At 34.6% G+C, this 6,019-nt stretch overlaps 1 pseudogene; it reads right to left on the reverse strand.

Annotated features, from left to right (window-relative positions):
- Positions 1 to 1,163: 1,163 nt before the first annotated feature.
- Positions 1,164 to 4,865, reverse strand: LOC116113722 (annotated as a pseudogene).
- Positions 4,866 to 6,019: the final 1,154 nt, after the last annotated feature.

Below are 6,019 nucleotides of genomic sequence, written 5' to 3' on the forward strand. Positions count from 1 at the left end.
AAATGAGTACCTAGGGTTTCATTACTCAAAAATTGGAACCAGTACTATTTAGTTCCGACTCTAGTTCCACCATTGTAGGAACTGGAATTGAAACCAAGATCCGAGTACTTGATAGGAATCAGGTATATTTATAATTTTTGTAAACAGTTAAGGTATATTTGTCATTTTTGTGAATAGTAAGGGGTATTCAGAATTCTTCCAAGTACCCGAAACTGGAACCTAAAACTCAAGTTCTGGTTCCAGGCATTTAGGAACCGAGACCGGCCAATTCTGATTCCAGTTCTTGTTATATGGGATTTTCGCAGGTACTTGAACCCACCCACCACTAGTTGATCTTAACTTTTTAATATGAACCACTAAACACTATTTATAACTTGGTTTAAAAATATAAGTGAAATAATATACTAACTAAAATTGAAGTTCGTATGTTATATAATGAGACTTTGATACAGGACTTGAATTAATTTATCATATACAAATAATATATAACAGAGTTTTCTTAACATATTTACATTTAAACTATAATAGAGTTTTCTTAACATAAGCTTTTACATTTAACATCAAGAAGTTAAAGTAATTCTGATAGTTCTTCTATTAATTGCCTTAATTTCAACAATAATATACAATTTAATATATATTTCCTCGCCATATACAAAGAATTACCGAAAAATATTTTAAAAGATGAACAACTAACAAAAAATATTTTACAAAAGAATAGACCTACTAGAGTTCTACAACATTTTTCAAAAGTTAACTCGAACACTTAAAGGATTAGTTAAGGTGCATGTAAGCTAGTCCGGACACCCCAATTATTTGAAAAAAAAAAAAAACCCTTTCAAAAGCAAAACCAACAAGGATCATTGAGCTTGAGCACATATGAAGAGAAAGCATTTGTTGCCAAACCAATTGAATTATTTGAACTAGCTGTTTTTACAGTTTGAAAGAATTAAAATAATATCCATACCAATTAATGTTTTAACCTATAAATTAAGGAACAGCAAAACTCATACTATCAAGAGGAAAAAAAAAACACAAGATGTGTCTTGGAGAACATATAATTGTACAAAAAGGGAAGATTTACCCAGAAGGGTAACAAAATTCCTCATTCCACCAATTCAAACTGCTTGTAGGAGCTAGTCTTTCCGTGCTTAATTCCTAACTTCTCACCGGGGCATTGTGTGGAACGCTGACTGCCTCGATGGCTCTCCCAGCAGTTTTAAGGACAGCGGCGAAGGCTCTCTCAAGCCTCTCCCGTCTCTCCTAAACAGAGCTGAGACATGCCAACTAGTTCATCCACGTGACAGGTTCCTTGGCAAGCATTGGAATCGGCTTTAAAATCTGGTGAGGATGAGATGCCTCTGCTTCCTTATCTTCTCAGGCAGGCTGTGTTTTGCGGCCAGAACGGGTAAGGGACTGGTTATACGCCGGCAAGAAACAGGACCCATTTGACCAAACCCATTTGATCCGATCAGAGTTTCTTCAGGTTCTTTTACTGTGTCTTTAGCTTCCAGGGTTCAAATTCTGTGTTCAGGGAAAGATTTAGAGAGGGCAGTGAGTGCTATATCAGTTTCCCTTGCCAGAGGTGAAGTACGTAACACTTGTTCTTCTGGCACCGGCGGGGTATCAGTGTCCTGAAAAATAAAAAAATTCATTAAGTATCACCAAATCTTTTCCATGAATCGAAATATCTAATAACTGGAACACGGCAAACATGAAGAAATGTCAAATTGCAACCAGAAACATCTATATTCAAGCACGTGCAATATGAAAAAATCAATATAAAGAAGTGAGACTAACCATATCATCAGCACCATGTCAAAAGGCTGGTACGCCTCTTTCTTCGGGTGGCATTAGTCTGCCGGATGAAATACTTCTGTGCATGACTTGCTACCTGAGTTGGAGTCTTGACACAACAAAATTTCGTGATATACCACGCCAGTCACCCTTCCCTAATTTCTGAAGGCAACTAAAACAACGAGCTTCTTTCCGTCCATGGAGTACCTACTGTCAAACCGTTCAGATAAGGAATAATCTCTAATTGCTACTAATAAGAATATTAGTCCGCCTTCATAACAAGCTAAATTTGCAGGGAATTAAGCTGCGAGTAATACAAACCACAGGGTCTTGCCCTACACCATGGATTTTATTCTACATAACAATCAAAAGAAGATTGAAAAAACAAAGGAATGCATAGGAAAAACCGAGAGAATAAAAAAAGAAGGACATTCTTTGTCAAAATCTAAGACAAGTACTCTTATCCTCTGAATATAGCAACAAATGTATAAGGTACAAAAGTCTACCATGGCTTTGAAGATAAAAGGACATGGTAACGATACAGTGAGCTAAACGGAATAAACTAAGCATGTTTGTTGCTTGGTCAAAAGTAGATTCCTAGATCTGAAAGCAATATCAGGTGAAACACAAGCAGAACTTTGAAAGGAACCATACTGCAATCTTGTTGCGAGAAAAGAACGAAAAAGCTCTCGAATGTGCTAATCAAATGCATGAAAATCAAAGAGAAGTTTGACAAAACCAGCTTAATATACAGAGTGCAAAGAAGCAATTCGAACTTCAAGCTCAGGCACATTACAAGTCTATCTTAGAATCCATTAAACCGAAACGTATTTACAAATGACTCAGAGAGGTTCATCAAAAACCAACAAGGTACTTATCAGAGACCTCGGTCCTTCAAAGCAATTAATATACCCACATCTGCTCATATTCCTGAATACCAACGCAAGCAACTAGTCAAGTCAAATTGAAAGACTACAACCCCAGAATATAATAACAAGACAGTATGAGTTGACTTTGGTCAAGAAAGAAGGGTGGACTCAAAATGGTTGAAGTTCATGCATCGGTTCGACATTAACAGTAAATCCACAAAGCTAACTCAAAACAAAACTCTCTAGCAAACAAAACCAAGCAACAATTGATATCATAAAAATGGAAAATTGAGCTAAAACTCAACATCCCCCCAGTCATCCATGAATTACAATAAGGTAGCATATCAGATAAATTCATAGTCCTGGTCATGGGACCTTCAAAATGTAGCAAACAAGAACTTTTCTACCGCTGACTTCACATTTCTTCAAGAGTAAGAAAACATTGGCTCCGTTTGGTTGCCAATGGGAATAATATTTTTAGTATTCCACAAAAAGTTAAACAGTAAAATACCCAAACCTTGATTTTTGGGAATGCTACTCCCAATATTATTCAACTTTTTTTAAACCCCTTAATTTATAATTTAATTAAATCCCCAAAATATTTTTTAAAATTACAAAAACACCAGTAATTCAATTTACCAGATTCGGCAACCACTGCCGGAAAATGGTGGAATCTGTTAGGATGGCGCACTACCGGTGAATCTGGCCGGTAGTGCACCGATCTAGCCTTTTCTGTCAGATCCACGGTGGATCTGGCCGGAAAAGGCCAGATCTAAGGCCAAAGATCTGGCCGTTGACGGCAGATCTTTGGCCGTAAGGTTTATAACGACGGCCAACAAAGGACCATCAACGACGATCGTTGTGGTCGTCGTTGATGAGAAAATACGGCCAGATCTGGCCGTAGATCTGGCGGAAAGGCCATATCGGACCCGGCCACCCTCCGGCGGTGGTGGCCGGCTGTCTGTATTTGACATTGGGTTGGGGGTGGTTTTTGTTAACTTTTAAGATTTATTATAGGGGGTTTTTGAAATAAATAAATAAGGGGTATTTTATTAATTATAAACCACATCGTAATACCCACCCAATTCAAATTTTTTAACTTTTTTCAGAAAACTTTCAAAACACCCAATTGTGAACTAAACGGAGCCACTAAAATTCATTCAAAAGCTCCAAATATGAAATTTATTTTCTTTGTTGACCTTAAATTTTGTAACCATTTTGTTGGTAATTGATATTAATTGCTATAAACTTGCTATCAAGTTGCTAGATTCCTGGGTTATTAAAAAAAGAAAAAATTAAGATAATTAAAAGAACAAAATAGTTCATTAATTATGTAACAAAATAAAATACTACCATAAAATATCAAATAAAAAATTTATTTCATCAATCATTAAAAAAAAAAAAACCATAAAATATTGTGTGAAATAAATTGATTTCATTATAATATTTATCAATATAAAAAAAATAAAAATAAAAACATATCATCAAATTTAAAATTAACCCAAAAAAAAAAAATCCTTAAACGCCTCAAAATTCTTAAAATAGCAAAAAATAAACCCATTAATTACAGAAATGCCATTGCTTTAATATAAAACGCATCTAACCTTTCTTTCTCTCTCCACGCCGATTGGTGGAACAAGACGCGTGGGTCGGGTCATCGGACAAGTAACCGTCGGTTATATGCGTCGGGTCACGCACGTGATCCGATAACGGCGAGTCCGGATTCGGTGAAGCGGCAGCGGAAGACGAGCTATGGTAATGCAAGGCCGATAAGTTCCCCATACTCGCGCTCTTCTTTATGATCGACCCGTCCGTCAACCTCACACCGAACAACTTCACACCGCCGCAGCTCATCGACGCGACGCCGCATCCTCCTCCCCCGCCGCGCGTGGGACACGTCCGTGAGTTGTGTCCGTTGTTGCTGCAATGCGAGCACCGCCGCGTCATCTTCAACTCATGCACTGAGTCACCCCACCGCCAAGTCGAATAAAAATCTCGAAAGATTAATTAATTAATCAATCAATCTTAAAATTAATTAATTAATAATCAGTTGAGTAAACGAAAGGATTGGAGAGAGAGAAGGGGGGCTTGCATGGCGAAGGAATGAGAGGGCGTGAGAGAGATAAGTACAGAAATTTATGGGAGAGTGAAGGGTAAAATAGGAATATCAAAGTTGGGAAGGGAAGAGGAAATAGAGATTTGCGGTGGAACGCTAGTTTGGTGGGAGTGAAATGACTGATTTGTCCTTTGTAAAGAAGATAACGTCCATGACTTGACTTGGTTGTTGTTGTTGATTTTGTTTTTATTAATTTCTTTTTTTTTAAAGCATGATGTTCGAGCCAATTTACGATATATTTAAATTATTTATTTAATAAAATATAAATTACACCATATATTGTAAAATGTTATTTGGGTTTTAAGTAATTAAAGCAATTGTTTGACATGCCTTTAAATATTATTGTATATTTTATATAATTCCCTACCTAACATACATATATAAATGTTTTTTTTAATTATCTAGAAAAAAATAAATGATAATTAGCATATTATTTATATTTAGAAACATTGTGCCTTCATTATGATTTTTCTTTTTTGGTATATAATATTGGATAAATATCTATTTCTTTGTGTCTTATTTCAAATATCATAAACCAACATTAGTGGTAAAAAAAAAAAATCAATCAACCTTTAAATACAATAAGAGATCTTATTACTTGCATTTTTTTAATCTTTATAATTTTATTTTAAATCGACTAAATAGAAATAAAGAGTAATATAAATTATTATAAATACAAGAGTGTATTTTACATTATCTTATATTTGTTAAAAAATAATAATTATTTTAAAATTATTATAATTAAACTTTGTTTATGTATATTATTACTTTAAAAGTGATAAATAATAATTTCCAGTATTAGAAAATAATTTTGAGTCACTTTGGTGACATTTTTATCTGGCTTTATTTATGGAAATGAGTGGTGAGGATAATATTTCGGACAAAAAGATTATCCAAATCTGGCGAAATGTCTGGGGATGTAAAGACTTCAGTTGTTGTCAGAACTCAGAACTCAGAAACATGTTTTCTTCTCTGACCAAAATGCCCTTTTTGTTACGTGTAGAAACTGGCTTGTGTTTTTTCATACATCATCTTGACGAGCTTGGTTAAACGCGTAAAATTCCAATTTCTTTTTCTTATGAAAATTTTTAAAAGAGATTTTAAAATCACTTTTTTTTGTTGATTTTTTTTTTTTACGATAATGTCTGGGTTAATTCATACACAGCTTAATTAATCTTTCAAAACTCTAGAATTATCAATTAGATAAAAACTCTAATAGTTATTCTTATTAACAATCGAA

This window comes from Pistacia vera, unplaced genomic scaffold, assembly GCF_008641045.1.
Source record: "Pistacia vera cultivar Batoury unplaced genomic scaffold, PisVer_v2 Contig69, whole genome shotgun sequence".
NCBI lineage: Eukaryota > Viridiplantae > Streptophyta > Magnoliopsida > Sapindales > Anacardiaceae > Pistacia > Pistacia vera.